We start from the raw sequence: 18,341 nt of genomic DNA on the forward strand, positions 1-18,341 counted from the left end.
GCACCACATCCAGGAAACAATTGTGCAAGAAAAAAATGGTGTCATAGATCTGCCAGGTTACAGCACAGACTCCAGGAGCCAACCAGTGGAAGGCAGGGCTGTATCTCTGCTCCCAGAAGCCGCCAGAGCAGCCTGATGACAGTTCTGTTCTCAAACAGCCCCATTATGACCTAATTAGCATACATGAATTGCAGATTTAAAGCATTAAAGTGATGTACAAATCATTAATTTTTTGTCAAATCCATGTCAGCCTTGTGTATGCCTTCCTATTTTAATGTTGCATGACAGAGAAAAGAAGTCTAATCCTCTGTATATAAAGAGGAGAGATTTGGTGTAGCTGATATAATGAGATCTATTTAAACAGGGGATGTTTTGCAGCTTTGAGTGTTTCTGCTCAGAGAAGAAAAAATGCCATATTTGTCCCATTAGGGTTAATTGTGAAAGGATGTAAATATATTCAAAGCCCCAAGGGCAGTTCTACATGTTGTCTGTATGAAAGAGGAGATATAAAGCTTGTTTTCTATCAAAACTTCTTTTCAGTTTTGCGACAAATAAAAAGAACCACATGCTCACATAAGATGGACCTGATTTTCAAAAGAGATGAGCAGAGACAACTCCACTTGAAGTCAAGAAGAGCTCTGAGCACTCAGAAAAATCAAGCCCTCACTTTGAAAAACAAGTCTGAGCTATATTCTCAGGAATGGCATACAAAAAAGTCAAGAAATCAAACATATCAAAATCAAGCCCACACTGACTCCAATGCAGGCAGAGAATCACTGTTAAAAGTGAGAAGGACTACTTTCAAGTGGCTCTTCTTAAACTATCTGTGTTTCATGGTGTTCCTGGGAACCCAAGATATCACAGGCTGCGGTTAGCTGCTCCCTGAGCCACCACAAAGTGTTGGCTCCTGTTTTGGGGTGGGTGTCCATCTGTTCTGGCCTCAGGGGCTGGATACCTGTTTACTATTCCACTTCATATCCCGTCCTCCTATTTTGTCTCCTTGGCTTTAAAAGGGGTCTTGCATCATATGCTCAGAACAGATGATAAAGCCCCTGTTTTGTGCTGAGAGCACTATTCACACCTCGGGCCAAATCCTCCTGACACCTGTTTAAAGTTTCATCCAAGTCCCCTCTCATTGAGCCAATGCCACAAGTGGCATTTCACAGGCAGGACCAAACAGCACTATTCCGCAAAACAGGCTTTCATATTAGACTGACTGCAATCCAGATGCAACAACAGAGGTCTTCTTTGACGGTCTACTCATTTCTCACACAGGCTGGCCTGGGGATTGATTAGATTCTGGGGAGTTGCACAGGAGGTAGGTAAGAGGGATAGTCTGGGCAGCTATGGTCGAGTATTTCACATGTCCATACTAAAGTATATCGGTGGCATAATTCTGACAAAGCACAGAACTCCATATGCTGGCTGGGAGTTTCATAAAGTATAACACTATTAGGCACCCAGTTCTAATTTATCTTCCATGGGTACTGGAACTCTCACCCTTAAGCCCCTTTGAAATCACCTACAGTCCCAAACCAGCAAGGTGTGTGGGGGTCTTTATTTTAGATCTGTGCATTTCTGCAGTCGACAGCACTCCCGGGCAGATGATTTCTCTTACAGTTCACTAGAATGACTTTCCCAGCAGCAAATAATCAGCAGTATAGCTCATCTTTTCTGACAGGAGTTGAGCACAGAGATGGCTCTCCTCGGGCAAGCAAAAAAGGGATATAGAGGAATGAAAGTGCCATTGAGAAATGTGTTGAACAGAGAGGCAGCCTGTGTCAGCTCCGCACCTGGACAGACGCTCAGCACTTACCTCTGAGTGTCACTTCAGTAGCTCAGGTGTCTGTCTGCTGGCCTGCTATCCCTGTATGACTTGTGTAGATAGCCTCAGGACAGTTTCATTGTCCTCATGTTCTGGAAAAATAAAGAAACAAGCACATGAATTAAATACACCATTATTTTTCTGCATTGAAATGCTGGACATTTGCAAAAAGATGAGGATGGCTTCCAAGTGCACCTCTTCACATTCATCTACATGGCAATAGCCCAAATCAGCTGAGGTTGGAGCCAGACTGTTTTCCAACCACCATGGCAGCAGCCAGAAGAGATACATGAGGATGGAGGAAGCTGGTGTGGGTTAAAGATAACTTTGAGATTAACATGCTGGACTGGGTTTAAAAAACTGCGACAGCATACAGTTTCATTAATTACTTTTGCCAACGTTTTAGGAGTCCCACAGAGAACAGGTTTTCTGTGGACCTGGGAAGAGCCTTCATCTGTTAATGAGGAATCAGCACACGGGGATCGTAATCACTCATCCCCACACTTAATTTACATTTTTCGGAAGACTTAAAGAATGTGTTGTGTGTGTTGCTGTGATACCTGGTCACTCTTGTTCAGGAGAAGAATATTAGCAGCCTTTGGGGTAAGGGGCAAGAGAGCATGCAAAAGGCTCCATTAGGAACCAGAAATGGGAAGGAAGCATTTGGATTTCATTTTCCCTTCACATCTTGCCAGAATTTGGAGAGCTCCCGAATACGGTGCAATTCCTCAACAGCTTTCCACATCTGCTATGCAAGAAGGGTTATTTGAGGAATGGCTGGCAAAGCAGGGAGCACTTTGGTAAGGAATGTGTTTTGCAGAATGGTGTTTCGAGCTCACTCAAAGATTTTATTTTGTGTAGGAACACTCTCTGCCTGTGACGTTGATATGTTCCGGGTCATCTGCAGTCTACGCACGGGTACTGTCCTTTAAAGTGAAAGGGGGAAATGGAAATCACACAAATTGAGAGACTGTGGGGAGAGCAGAGGATATCTCTGACAGAGCCAGTGCTCAGCAGTATGCAAAACTGCAAGAGCTGAAACTAAAGTAGTCTCAAGGTCCTTGTGAAATTAATCACTGCACAAAGGGCCAAGGCAACTGGGCAAACGCTTTTGCGACAGCCTTCCTGCAGCCCTGGAGGGACTCTGGGAGCACACAGGGCTTGTTCTGGCCTTCTTTCACAACCTGGAGTCTGGGGGAATACAGTTGCAGGCACTGTCTCCTTGACGAAACACCAGTTTGAAAGTTGACTGGCAGAATGCAAATGAACTTCTGAGCCTTGCAGACCCAGCTTTGGCCTCCCTCCTGCTGCTAAGGATGAGCTTTTTGGCCTCTGCACAGCAGTGGTTTCATTGCTGCTTGCTGAGCTCCCTGCCCTGCTCATCATTTTCTTCTCTTCACTTGCTCACGCAGAGCACTGTCCAGGACCTAGCCATGTAACCTGAGGGAGCAGCTGCAATGCCTTTCAGCTGCTTGTATTTCAGGGTGAACCTGCACCTTCTCCAAAATCTCCAAAACGGCTCCTTGGCTGGTAACTCCTGAGTTCTGGATCTCGTGGAGCTACGGGAGCAGGATCTGAACAAAAGATCCACTAATGAAGCAGCAAAATCAGGAGTTATGTCGGCTGACTCCTGGGGCTTGTTTAATTTCATTAACTTGATAGTAGATGCAATACCTCCTGCAGTAATTGGTATGTTGATCTAGTCCCTGAGCTCTTGTATGAAAGAGGAGAGCATAAGATCTCCATTTCATCCCAGAGCTCAGATGAGCTAGCCCTGTGCTTCACTCTGTTAGTGATCTTCAAAAGGCATTATTTATAAAAGTAGCTTTCTGGGATGCTGTTCAATCCATGCCCATTATCCATGCAAATTCCTCAAGCTGTATCGGGTTAGATAGCTGCTGGTATCGTAGTTGGAAAACCAACCAACCTGCAGAAATCTTTGCTTAGTTCTTTACTGAGCACAATGAAGCCAGGATTAGTCAGTCAAGGCACTGGATTAGCACTGCTGGTAGCCATGGCAATTTCCATTTGTGTGACAATCCATGTCACCTTTCCCATTAAAATTCAGCTTAAAATACCTATGAGAATCCCACAGTCCTCTCTGAATCCCAGGAATATCACATTGCATCATTCAAGCTAGAATAAATCCAAACACATCCGAAGCTTTATTCAAATGAGGTGAAACCACAGTCAGTCCAATTAAAGAAGAAAAGCATTAAAAGCCTGAGAAACGAGCTGAGTGCATTCTAATTCTGTTCTCGGTCCACCAAATGGCTTGCCATGATTCATTTCGTTTCTAAGTCCTGCAGGTGCTTTAAATAAATAAGGAAGTTGTTCCCTCTGGTTCCTGTTTACTCAGTAGTTAAGCCTCTAAGCCAAGCTTTCACCTGAACAGAGAAGAACATTTCTGGCCAGGTCATCCACCTGGCTGCTAAAGATGCTGCACGTGGCTGTTGAGGAAGCAAAGGCCAAAGCACCTACCCTGGCACCCCAGCCTGCTTATAGCCCCTTCTGACTTCCACATTCAGCTTTTCAGATAAAAATCAGGGTTGGATAAAAATCTTCACCTCAAGCCCGTTGAGTTTTCCCTTATTTTGCATAGTCACCAGCCAATTATTGTAACTGTGCTGCCAAAATTACTCACGCGGGGGTGGAATTCAGACAAACTGAGCTTGCAGAGCGTTAGCGGTGTAAGTATGGAAGTGGAACAGGAGATGACGTCTTTCTGCATAAACTCCAGTCCTCCGCTCCCTGGTTGCTGACCCCCAGCTGAAGGGCAGGCACAAGCAGCTGGAGCCTCCTTACATCTTGATCTGATGCAGCTGTTTGCTGCTGACCCTGTGTGGCTGCATCCTTTTACAGCCAACGCCAGGTAGAGAGAAAAATATGAATTGTTGCTTCTGTATTTCCCATGGGAATTACTGCTTTAATTCAGTGTGAAAGGCCTCTGCTTCTGAGCCCTGCCCCAGCAAAAGATCTCTGTTTTGAAATGCATCAAGTACCTCCTGCTAAAACTCTGCACACGGGAGCTTCATTAAAAGATTGGAAGCACACTAATAGGATTGGCTTGATCAAAGCGTGTAACAAGCAAACACGGCACAAGCGTTTTTATTCCATTATTTTGTGTGTTGTAATATCCCAGTTTTCCACACTGGTCCTCTTTCAAGGAAGTGACTGTTCGGCATGGTGAATTTTTCTGTGTGGAAATATACCCATTAAAATCTAAGCTAAGGTTATACGTTTGTTATCTACCTCTGAGTTATATCTTAGGGTCACCAGAGGGGAAGAATGAACCTGAACCCTGAAGAATGAACCTTCCACATTGTTCCCTCCCCCTTCTGAAATACTTTTGCTCAGACACTGTTGGATTATAATGCTTAGAGATGCAGCACATGCATACTAAAAAAAAAAAAAAAAAAAGACATAAAAAGATGCCTGTGCACTTGGGGACTGAAATTATTTCACACCTGAGCTAGGGACTCCTTTTTCTATAGCAAGGAATCAGAAGATGCTGAGCATCTCCAAATGCCACGGCAGCCACCCGCCCTTTGGACAATGCCACCGCTTCTGCGGGGGTGCGGGTGGCCAGCAGCACCGCGGGCACCTTAGCCTGGAGCAAGCCAAGGTGACCCTCTTTGGAAAAGCTGCAACTGCCTGTGCCATTCCCAGAAACTATGGCAGATTTACCCCTGGAAGTGGGATCACAAATAAATTTGTTGGGTTTTTAGATATGTCCATCTCAACCCACAGCCCACTCTCTTCTCATGCACAGCCTGCGCCTGCCACAGTGCAATTTGCTCTTGTTTTACGCCTTGAATGTCGCTTCTCCTTCTCTGTGTCAATAGACAGCCTTTAGTTCTGTGATTCAAACATATTCCCATGCTGTGCAATTGTGCATAAAAACCTTCTCCTCTAGATCTTTTGCTGAGATTATTTTTGTAGTTACATTGTTAGAAGAGTCTTACTCTCAACTATAAGATAAATAAAACAATTTTCTTGCCATCAAATTACCTAAACCTTCTGCCCTGACATGGGTGGAGTGAAATACGGACAATAAAAAAATGCGAAGACCAAAAATCTTTATCCTACATGCACTTCCATCAATAACTTAAATTATTCAGCTGTCCTCACATAGATCACGCTCACAAACAGTGCAGCTCTCAGATGAAGAGAGAACCTGGTGAAAATAAATTGATTTGAAAATATAATTGCTTTGTATATTCTCCGATATTTTCTGAAGCCCAGGACTGTCTGGACCACTGTGAGAGGCCGCAGAGCTGTGAATGGTTTTCCTTAAATCGCATGTGAGGTAGTGGGGAAGTTAGTTGATATGTTATGTACTCAAATGAAAGGCTTTTTTGAAACTGAGCTCAAGCGAACTGCAAATTCAAATCAGCAGGGTGCCGATGCCCTCTGTGCTTGCTGTCTGCCTCCTTAAGAACACAGAGTCAAAGACTTCCAACAGAGACATATGATCATCATCTCCTCACTGCCTCCTGCACTAGCAGGCACAGCGCCCCGTTGCAAAAGCCGTGCATGACTTTGCAGGACACTGGGACCCTCTCAGGCACATCGCCTCCCTCCTCCAACGTGACCACAGCCACTCCCCGTGGCCCAGGCGCACTGTGCTGCCAGCAGCCCCAGTGGGCAGAGGGCCGTGCTGTGGTTCAACCACTAAATGCAGGTTTTAGACCACTGAGGGGCAGCTCCCACCTGCAGCGAGGCTAAGAGAGCACAGCCACAATGTGCCAGGTCACCTGAACCCCTGGTCTAGGTAGAGGCCAGCCAGCAGGCACTGCTGGGCCAGCAAAGAATTGAGAGGTACGTGATGGAGTCGTGGGACTTGTCCCCTTCCCTGGAGCCCATCCAGGACACCTCCCTGCTCTTTTAGGCAAGGGGGTAGGTCTAGTGGCTCCTGACCATGGGACAATTCAACAGGTGACTTGCAGGGTTGGTTCACCTGTCACCAGGTGCTGTTCAGCCCTGTTTTAAAGGCTGTGAGAAGAGCGGAGAACTTACCAGATGTGTCTATGTGATTAAATTCAGGTTAGGGAGGCCTACCTATGTCCATTCAGTAGTCACTGAGACACGTTAGCTCAAGTTTGCAAGTTGTCATCGACAACCATGATGCCTGAGGTTCTTTTCTCTGCAGTGTGCCAGCTAAGGGACAAAAAGAAAAAGCACCAAATACTGTAAATCTTCCCCCAAAACTGCAAAGGCTATGAGTACTATGGGGGAATAGAGATGCAGCTCACAGAGGTGGAGGTATGGAGATGAAAGAAAACTCATGGCTTGCCTTCTAGTGTTTTGTCAGATAAATTAATGTTGGTCATACACAACTGCACGTCGCTTCTGAGTTTAGCCATATGATTTAGTAGCTTTTTTTAGTGATGCCATATGCACAGTCTGAAAAAGAAAGGCCTGGCAAAGCTACAGGAACAGTGTTTGTTTTGTGTGTGTGTGAGGGAGGGGTGGGTGGCATCCCTAGAAATTTTTATTGGAGCTGGGTAAATTATGCTATTGTATACTGAAAATGGATAGGAGATTGTATGCATGGTCTTAATTTGAAGTGTCTGTTGAGGCTTTGTATTACAGAAAGCTTTAGTTACTTCTTCAAGGAAGAATTAGTCTGCTTAAAAGGACATAACACATTCTCACCTATCACCATTTACAGACTGAACATGTCCAGAGCCAGATTCACTGGCAAGTATGTTTTGGCTATTTCACCCCTCCTTTGGTGACACAAAGCAGGCACAAGACTTTACAGCTGCTTTGTGTCACCAGAACAGTACACGTATGCTGCGCACAGGCCAGCACACAGGCATTCAGTGCAGACGAAATAATGCTTGGAAAAATAATTTTACAAATGATAAACTATGCAAAACTCTCTTCTTTCTGGCATTATTAATATCTGTGTAGTTACCAGACTGCAAATAAGTTTGAATCAAACGCAGCAGCACTTTATGAAAATAGAACGTATATATCACTGTACATTGTGTATAATTGGTGCCATTTGAAATGATGAAGTGCTACTAACTGATCTTCATAAAATAATACTTTGCATTTATATAGTGCCTTCCATCTGAGATCTCAGAGCACTTTGCAAACATTACCAAGTTAACTCTCTCTGAGCCCTCTGAGTTAGCTGTTGCTCTCCCCAGTCTACAGATGTGGAAAGCAAGGCAAAGAGCGATGAAGACTGTACAAGAACTGGGGCTCAGAGGGCAGGCACTGCCTGACGGATAAAAACGCACACACAACCTTTCTGTTCCGAACAGAAGCTGCAAGCTTTCAGCACCTCTGAAAATCAAGCTACTTTAGTTGTTCTTTTGGATGCAAATGACCAATTTAGCTTAAATGATTTCTTCAAAGACCTTCAGGAAATGTGTAGGAGAACTGACAAAAAGGATCCAGAAAGCTTGGCTCTGGGCCCTGTGCTTTGGCTGAGGGACTGTTCTCCACTTACCGCCTGACCACTGCGACCACAGCTTGTGAAACCTTGTTTTGCATTCTTGTCCTTCCCCCCCTCCACAGTCTCCAGCAAAAAAATAAAAGCAGAAGATGCCTGCAGCTTTCCAGGGAGTGCTGGAGACACCTCAAGGGCATAGGGCCTACTGCAAATGGGCAAGTTAGATGGTCCCAGCCTCACCAGATTTCTGAGGAGCTTCTGAAATCAGATCTGGTCAAATTAATCAATCTGGATAAAAATTCCCTCTGAAGAAATTATCACACTGATCTGGGATGGTCTGGCAGAACAGGGCCAGACACCTGCTTGCCAGTATGAGGATGGGTAGAGGAACAGCAGCTGGAGGAGAGCTGGAGTGGCACCAAGCCATGAATCTGGTAAAATGCAGCCAAGGCACACATTCAGTTTAAGAAAGAAACTGGGTCTCGGCCTGCAGGGCTGCATTCAGCCAGACATCAATGTCACTACTTGGTGCCTCCCGCTCTCCATTGTACAGTGCCTTATTCAGATCATTGGAGGCTTTGAGAGGTGCCTCGCTTATTAAACTGGGTCAGGGACACAAAGCGCTGCTCAGCCACCTGGGGATAGTCCCGAGACTCCGAGGAGGCCTGTGGCTGGATTGCCCTCTCTTTCCTGGCCCTGGCATTGCCATGACTGCAGAGCTGTTTCCCCCCATGCCCTGTGCTGGCACTGCCCCCTCTGTCCCAAGCCTGAAGGCAGCAGGAGGCCAGCGGGCAGAGGGATGCCGATCGCGCCTCCCAGGGAAGTGCTGGACGCATCTCCTGGCAAGTGGCAGCTGCTCCTACCTCGCAGCGCTGCACAGCAAGGAAAGATCCCTCCTCACCCGGGCAAAGATAAATGACACTGCTCCAGAGAGAGCGTGTGCACTCACATGGGGAATCGAGGAATAAAAGCCAATAGAAGAAAGTGAATTATAAAAACCAGTAGAGTAATATCTCTTGACGTGTTCCTTTCTACCACGCAGTAAGTACAGAACCTGCCACTCTATTTTTCCGTGGGACTTAATGCATTGATTTGATTAGCAACTTTGGCCTGTGCTTTCTATCTCCCTATCTCCCCTCTACCCTATTTTTTTAAAGACAATGCATTCATTCCCTTGTTTCTCAATTTATTGTCTGAAAGAAATATTTACCAAGCAAATGTGGAATGCATCAGAATGCTTTGCAGAGCTGCCAAGAGGTCAAAGGTCTAGAATAAAAATGATGCTGAAACAATAATTAATTAGCTGACATTCTCTTAGCAAATTTGCTTTGGGAAAAGCTATGGTAAATCAAGACAACAGGACAAAGTGACAGAAAAAATGAGTAATGATGGAAAGAGGGATAGGAAGAAAAAAAATCCGTATGGGCAGATTTATTCGCTTTGGAAAATGATCCAATCTTTCTCAGCCATTGTTCTGGCCCCTAAACAAAAATCTTCTCCAATAAATAATTTCAAGCTGTTTTCAGTGACTAAACCACAAAATGTTCCATCCTGAATAAATTCTATTTACTGCATGCAAAACCGATTAACATACTTCCAATGCATTTATAGGACTTCTGGTCTGCAGAGGCCATCTGTTCGGGGGAATTTCTGGAATAGCAGTATCATCTCTACAGCAGGACTAGCAAGAGGCCTGAAATCACCATACTCTACACAGCTGTATAGATTATTCGGGAGCTGATTGGGCAGAAGAGAATTTGTGTGACTCACTGGGCAAACATGTCATGTCTGCCTGGGCGGGGAACCTTCCTTCGCTTTTGCATAAGCAAGGAGGAGAGGAAAGGGTGGTGAGGGGAAGCAGTTGCTCTGGCTTCACAAACATGAATAATAATCCCTCATAAATGGGGCTGTTTAAGATGCCATCAATGTCTTTTTTTTTTCTTTAAGGACCATCTTGTTACAGCAGAGGTGGTGGTAATAGGTAGGGTGCTGTTTATCCAAAACAGTATCTAGTGATATGGAGCACCATCCCCTTTGTAATGGGAGGGCTGTGGCTCATCACCCCACCAATCTCCTAGAAAAGTAGCTCCAGGCAGAGGAAAGGAGTTTCTGGGAACAGCTTTGCCTGAACAACTCCAGGGCATTCACCATGGCTGGTTTGCTCTTGCAAAGCTGATCTCAGCTGGGAGAGGCTCAGACCTCCCGGGTGACTCAGGGAGGCTCTGCTCCTCTCAGCCCCAGGTCCTCTTCCAGAAGAGGCCAACCTCTCTCTGTTGAGCTTGCAGGAGCCCAGCCTCAGGACGCTACAGTTGGCTCGTTCTCCCTTCCACTGGCCAATTCTCCCTTCCATGTTAAAATATCTTCTGTCAAAAACCAAAATGTTATGTCCCGAATCACCTGTTGCTTTATAAGATGTTATCAAACCCTATCTGGAAACACTGTGCGCAGAAACTCCATGGGAATGCACCTTTCCTTGGAAACGTGACTCGCCCGTCTTCATACCCTGTATGCACCTCCTAGGACAGGCTCACAGGATCTGGTGACCAACAAACGTACCAGGGGAAAAAGAGAGAGAGAGAATTGTACTCGTCCCCTAACTGTTCACTGAATTGGAATGAATTTGCCATGAAATTCCCGCAGATAGGTCATAGATACAGAGGCTGTACTCAGGGCAGAAAAATGCCCAGACCTACTAAGGCACCTGCCTCAGAGATCTGTCCAGATCTGTATAGTTTGTATTGTGATGATCAGGACTGAAGAGCACCAGAGGGAAGGGAAACAAAGGCTAGGGCCATCAGTCTAAGGTACCAGGATATTTGAGAGTTCCTAACTGTGTCTCCTCCACCACGGCACGCTGTTGATTGCACAGCCTGAAACTGGAGAGGAATGGGCGGTAAGTGCGCAGTACTGTGATGGCAATATCCTCTTTCATTGCTGCTGCCCCAAGGCAGAACTACCAAGCACTAGCTGGTATGCAACAGGCTGGCAGCAGCCAGAGCAAAGGACAGGTCTCCAAGTACTGGTGGCTGCATGCTTGCCTGCCAATGGAACTTTATTCAAGGTCACGCTTTCCCCCTGCCAAGGAAAGCAGAGGAGTCGCACAAATGGTCTGGCCCTAGCCAATTCAAATCCCCAGCTTTCCTTGGAAGTGGAAAGCTCAGCAGCTGTTTAAGACACCCTGAGGATGACTGACCAACGTGCTGCAGGCTTGTTTATAAACTTCCTCCTATGCTTTGTGACAGAAAATGGATGTAATAAATACCATTCTGTGGAAGAAAAGCAAGGAATAGATAAACTTGAACAATGCTCTACATGGATATACAAAAACCTGCTGTGATTTGGAAGCTTAGATGTGCCCTAACATACTGCAATTATTAAGCGCCAGGTATTAGGAAAATCGCATCTGTCTGTATTGCACAGCTGAATTAGCTAGGCTGGTCTCATTATTCAATAAATAGGCAGCTTTCATGTATTTCTCAGATTTATACATGTGGTGATATTTAGAAAGAAGTTGTCAAAAGTATTTTTTCAAAGGTGGTGTTTAGAGCTAATGCAACCTACACAGGGGAAAAAGCAATCCAGACTTTGTAGGTCTAAAGGATGCGATTTGCAAAGCTGCCTCGGGACTTTCTGACATCCTGCTCCTATTCAGGATGAATGTATGAATTGAAAAATGCAGCAAGGGCTTGAACTTCTTTAGATTAGGGGGATGATCCTGCATCTTAGCTCAAAGAAGATTCCTGCAGAAGAGAAGGAGAGTTCTATATGGATTAGGGGCGCAAAGCTGGGCTGACAGGTTGGCTGTGTACATGTTTTTAAGTTTCAATATCCTCATTATGGCAATTGCAGATCTTCTGTCTCTCTCCCCACTAGGATTCCCAAAAGCAGCCTATTTTCACCTGAGTAAATATTCTGGTCCTGTCTTCATTTTCACACACGAGCGTTCCATTTTGTGCTAGAAGCGCACCACGGTAGCAGTACTCTGGGGATGCTGCTCTAATAGATTCACAAGGTTGACTTGTTTAAGTGGGATTTCATTGTATTACACAGAGGATTTTTTCCTAAGGATGTGATTATTCCAGGACTGATCCTACTGCTGTGATATGACCACTTTTGGCACTGTGCATGCATGGCATGGGATTAGTCTTCTGGCACTGTATAAAATGACTTAGACATGTTGTCTTACTTATTAGCATGTGGTATTGCAGATCATTTTACAAAGGCAACAGCTGCAACCATTACTCCTACAGTTATGTCATAATTTGGTATGTCAAACACCTCTATATAGTGCAGGCAAGAGGAACATTTATTCGTCTCACTTGTCAATACATTTATTTTCCTCTTCTTGTGCTTTTCCTTTTTGCAGTAGTAAAACAATCCACTCTCTCCATACGGCCAGCTTTCCTTGGAGCCAGTGAGAGGATGCAAAAGGAAAGAAACACAGAAACTACGGAGATTAGCACCTTGCAAGACCCTGTACAGGAGGGATTCACACAAATTAACATTATCAGTGCTATTGCTATCAGCACCGTAACAAGAAAGTCAGCTATTCTGTGCACAGCCTCAACCATTTACCACAGCCACATTTGCCATGCTCATTGCCAGTGACTTCAGCTGCCGGGAGCCAGGATCCCCGAGTGTCCAGCTCTGCGTGGAGGCTGGGGAAGGACTTGGCACAGGCCGCACGCTCAGCCCCACAGAGGGAAGCCCTGCTTGCAGCCAGCTAGCTCTGAACCACTGCTCGTGAGCCCAGGAAAAGTGTGCACCAGCCCCAGCATATGCAAACCCTGCCTGCCACGGGCAGGCTGGATGCCATTCAAATAGAAGCAGTGCACTCGGACAAAAAGGGGGGCCTTGGGATCACAGGGCACAAGCTGAGACTCCAGGCACCTTGGGTGAGTGCCGGGACACGACCTAGTTGCTTCTGGCACTTACACCCTGCCCTCAGCCTTTCTCCCAGCACCTTCCCCACAGCACAAGCTACCCAGGTCACAGGCTTGATGGAAAGGAAAACTCGCTGGTAAAAGAAACCTGAGATGACACATTTCTTCAGTTTCTGTTCAAGCAATAAAATCGCAGGTAGTGTCATATGTTCAGCACGGCCCAGCCTGGGGGCTAACACAAGGCGATGTCAGGAGCGAGGAGGTGGATATGAAGCTTTCCTCCTGCCCTTTTACAAACTCGGGTTCCCTCAGGAGCTTGGAGGCAACCTCTCTGGGCGAGTTCATGCAGCAGGCTGGCCCCACCGCAGCCCCAGCTCCTTGGGGCCCTCTTCCCGCTGACAACGCCCCGCACACAAAGCTCCGCCAAGTGTGCTCTGTGCGAGCACGTCTTCGTCCACGTGGGGAAGATGAGCTGGTCCCGGTGTAACACATGTGAAGGCCTTTACTGAGGCAGCCCATCTTGGCCTAAACGGGCCAAGAGCCTTCACAGATGCCACCCCCAGCAGGCGCAAGGAGGTGGCAACTGTGTGAGAGCAGTGGTGAGGGGCAGCTGGGGCGGCCCCGAGGTGGCTGCCGCTAGGAGGAGGAAGCTTCCTCGTGAAGAGGCTGCCCCCAAGTCACGTCTGCAACAGGCAGGCACTCTGACTTGGCACTGGTGGGAGGAGGATTCAGCCTCGAGCCCCCTCATAGCCAGCCCAGAAGAAATCAGCCAAGCTGGCATTTTGCAGCAGTGCTGGCCCTTCGATCCCCTCCATCCCCCAGCTTATTTTTCTATTTGCTTTGACAGGAGGAAGGAGGGCAGATGGGGGTGGCGGAAGGTGATCCAGACTGCAACCTGCAGCAGCTGACATTTATATTGTCTTTTAATTAAATAAGCCCCAGACACATGAGTACATGCAAATTCCCGTGTGCCCTCCTCCTCTTCCTCTTAAAACCTCATTAGGGAAGAGGGCAGCAATCAAACGAGGAATGCAGGGTTGCCTCTCCTCCTTTCAGGCTGTTGCCTGCACATCTTTGCCTGGACAAAGGGTCACTGCAGAACAACACAAGATGGCTATGGCTGCCCTTCAGCCTGTCCTCAAAAGGCAGTAGCAGAAATCCAGTACAATTCTCCTTTTCCTCTGCAATCAGTGTCCAACTCAGGGGGCAGCAGTCTGTGCATTCACACACTGGGCTCTGTTTTCCGGTTTGGTAACAGCCTGCACCATCTTTGAGCCCACATATCCACTGGAAGCCCCAGGTGAAGTAAGGGAACTTGCATTTGTGTTGCAGTGTCCTCCACTGAATAGCAATGCCTATGAGGCAAGAATCATCTTGCTGCAACGCTTCATGGGCCGCTGTTTGCTGCAAGGCACTTTCCTTGCAGATTCAAGGCTTTCTAGGTGTCCAGAGGCCGCCCCTTGCTCTACACACAAGTAAATGGGATCCCCAAGATCCACCTCTGCAAAAAGAGGAAAGCTCCATCTGCACAGACCCTGCAGATGACACCCCCCAACAGCTGACAGTGGCCAGGGGAAGGTGCAAGCAAACAGCAGTGTGTAGGCTCAGGACATGCCATTATTTCCTAGTTACTGTTTTCTGCCCTCTGGAGGTAATTCAGAGCAGTCATTACATTAAAGTCAAGCTTGGGACCACAGCGATAGAGGTGTAAGCCCTTAGCTAGCTTTGTGGTGAACATACACAAGTGCATGTATTTGTGGTGTTCTTTGTGTTTCCTGACCAGTGCAACTCATCTGGCTTGTAACCTTACTCATGCTTTTGTCTCATGGAGGTTCTTGTGGGGATGGGCCAAGAGACTAACTTCATCCAGTCTTCTCTGTAGGAAGTTCAGACCAAGTCTGTTCTCTTTCTTTCAGCAGGTGTTGCCCCTGCACACGGGAAACCCCCTCACAGGAGATGATGAGCAGCCGGAGGTAGAATAGAAGGATGCTCGCACTAACCTCTGGGGGGTCGGCACAGTGGAGAGAAAGTCCTTGAAAAGATCTGCCAGCATTTTTCTTTCCCCACCGGGGATCTCAGGGGAGAAGGCACGGGGTCACCACCTCGGCTCTGAGAAGCTCTCCTGCTGGCCCTCCGGAAGCACTTGAGGGCCAGGTGAATTTATTTGCTATTGCATCCTTTTTCCTTGCAGATCTGACAGCTCATAATACCTCTGGTGCCTGACAGCCCCGCTCTTCTCCAATTGATAAATAATCTCTTTCTGATTTGAGCAACCAAGGAACATCTTGAGCCTGTCACACTGGAGAAGATCCATCAGTCTCTCGTGCCACAAGTGAGGTGTCTGAAAAATGCTGTTTGTGCAGCCATTCTGGGGTATTAATTCCTGGCATCCCACTTGTATTTTGATTGTTTCCTAAAGAACAACAACATATTTTAACTCTTTGCAAACGAAGCAGCATTCTGTTGTTATGGTAACTCAAGTTCTAAAAATACTATAAAGGAAAGACCACCTTTAATTGATATCACAAGAAGTTGTTATGGTAACTGGAATTTTAAAAGTAACTAGGTTAAACTCCATTTCTTTTTATCCAGAGCTTTGCATAAACAAATTCTGATTAAAATATCAGGTTTAATTTAATCAGTTAATTAATGTCACTAAATGTCATTTATCTTGTAAGTCTCATTTATATTCAGTGCAAAATTACCTAACTTGCTGAGTTCTAACTATTCTGCCATCAATCTGGTATTTTGGAGTTGGATGACTGTACAATTTATTTTTGGTCATGGAGCGGTTAAAAATGAACGCACTGCTTTTATACCATGTGAACGCTTTTTCCTGTATTTTTCCTCAGTAGCATGGGTTTAATGCCATCAGGTAATCCTGCCAGAAAAGTCAAGCGTGTGCTGTCTGAATGGAAGCGCATGCTCTGCCGACTTCTGTAGCTGTCCTAAGCAAAACCATCTCAAGGCCTTCTCTCCTGCCGCCTCCCTCCTCCTCCTCAGCACCCAGACTTTCTGTCTCTGCACACTCCCCGCAGGCCGTCTCACCTCACCCTTCTTCCCAGATCTCTCTCTCCTCCCTTCCCTGTCAGAACTGGCACATCGCACTCCAGCCTAGTCCCCTAGGTCGGCAGTGACACTTCCTTTGCTGGGGGTGTATTTTCTGCCTGTCTCCCCATCGCGCCGTCTCTGACATTTGCATCAGATATGTCTCCTTTGCTCTCTCTTGCTCTCTCTGAGCTTCCCAGGCTCTCCCAAGCCTGCCTCCCGTGTGCCCCGATTTGCCATGACCAAACCCAGCTCTCTGCCTACTGCACTGACAAGCTCCTCCATAACTTCTTTGTACCTTTTGACCAAATTTAATCTTCTTGTCCTTGCTTTCCACGATCCAAACTGCATAGCTCCTGGTTGCCTATCAATCCTCTGTTCATTTTTCACAGATTAGTAGAGTGAAAGGCCAGGGAAGGTTCATTATGATCATTTAGCCTAACAGGCCACAGAATTTCATCCAGGAATTTCTGTGTTGAACCTGTAACTTCTGTTTGAGCGATGATCATGTCTTTTACAAAGACACCTAGTCTTGATTAAAAGACTGCAGCTAGTGGAGAACATACTACATCCCTAGATAGCTTGACCTAAAGATTTAACCCTCCCTGTTAAAAATAAATGCATCATATCTTTCATCCAAATGTGTCTAGCCTCAGCTGACAGCCCTTGGACCTCTCCATGGACTTTAACATTTGAACAGTTCACCTCAAGGGAAAAAATTACTATAGGTCAGCTTCCCTGTGGTAATCATCCCCATTCAGGCTCTTACCTGCAGCTATCTGCAATAATGGTGAGGTGATTTATTAGGGTAGCCTGTCTTCCAGGGAAAGAGGGATAAACACACGCTTGCAGAGAGGGGACAAACAGCTCCTGCAGAGCAGCTGGTACAGGGGAATCTAGTTTTCCTGGAACCTTGTCTGTTTGTCTTCCTTTCTCCTGGGGCTTCTTTCCCAGATGGAAGACTAGCATTAGAATTTTTTTCCCAAATAATGCTTATAGATCTCAAGCAAATTACTTTTTAACCTTTTGGATAAGCAGGGAAAGGCCTGAAACATCTTTTTAAGTCTCTCATTAAGAAGCAGAGATGGCAGGGCTGCAAATACTTTTTCCAGTTGTTTTTGTACTGCTATTCCGTTTTTCTGCATCTTTTCTGGATGTCTGAGAATGAGCATGGACACAGAGTTCAGCAGATCTCTCAGAAGTCCTGTATCAAGAAGTGATGTGATTCCCTCCCGAGCCCTACTAATCCCTTTGCTTACTTGCCCAAAGATTGCAGCAGCCCTCACAGCCCCAGCTTCACAGTAGTTCACATTCATTCATCTGTCCAAAATAGCCCCTACCTCCTTCTCAGACTTTCTGCTTTCTAGTATTTGGTCCCAAACTGAAAATATAACCTGCAGTCTTGGTTTGTGTATACGTGACCTTCCCAGCAGCTATATCTATGCGCCAGCTTTCTAAAAGAATCCAGCTTATGAAGCAACCCAGATCTTGCCGTAGGAATGCTCTGTCCATATTAGCATCACTTATCATGCCCGAGTTGTTTATTTAATCTGCGCAGTTCACCAGCCATGCCACCTTCTTCCACCTCACTTGTGACTCCTTTTGCATTTGCCTCCAAGCCTTCAACCTTGCCTCTCCCTCTGCTCTTAAATCTCCAGCCTTCTAAACCACACCTCTGAAAGAACAACTTCCAGAAAGCACCCAGCCTGCCTCCTGAGCAGCACAAGCAAATCACATCATTGAAGAGTCCCCTTTAAAAAAGAAGTTCCAGACGTTACAGCTTAAGGGAAACACACAGAAAACTGCCCCAGTCAGCCACAAAACATCCCAGAGTACTGCATCCTCTCTACAGTGCCTGGTTATTTACTCCATAAACTGTTTGGGTTGGGTCCCTGTCTTGCAGAGCATCTTGCATACAGTTAATTCTATCAGCGCATTATTATAAATCAAACAGCTTGCACATGCACTAAGTGGCTTGTAAGCACACGCATGCAAACACCTATGAATCAATCTACTTGCCTTTTTTGATGTACTGTAATCAATCCATAAACCAATTGTGGAAAGGATTGTGTTTTGTTCTTATGAAATGGAAATTTCTTCAAGTGCAAGTGGTTGCATATCAAATGCTTCTCCAAAAATTAAGCTTTTAATTTAATCAACATGAGTTTTTAAAAAT

General features: G+C 46.0%; 1 protein-coding gene and 1 long non-coding RNA gene across 2 annotated transcripts in view; one reads left to right on the forward strand and one right to left on the reverse strand.

The window, feature by feature from the left end:
• Positions 1 to 18,341, reverse strand: part of PARD3B (par-3 family cell polarity regulator beta) — a 538,356-nt gene that overhangs the window by 444,159 nt on the left and 75,856 nt on the right. Inside the window, exon 3 of the mRNA XM_080600336.1 lies at positions 1,817 to 1,917. The gene's annotated coding sequence lies outside the window, so the exon portion shown is untranslated. The remainder of the gene's footprint in view (positions 1 to 1,816; positions 1,918 to 18,341) is intronic.
• On the forward strand, positions 2,116 to 15,939 carry LOC308198311. The gene is made up of 3 exons (XR_013953816.1): positions 2,116 to 9,275; positions 12,601 to 13,379; positions 15,309 to 15,939. It is a non-coding gene; the product is annotated as an uncharacterized lncRNA (long non-coding RNA).

This window comes from Anser brachyrhynchus, assembly GCF_964034855.1.
Source record: "Anser brachyrhynchus genome assembly, chromosome: 7".
Lineage (NCBI taxonomy): Eukaryota > Metazoa > Chordata > Aves > Anseriformes > Anatidae > Anser > Anser brachyrhynchus.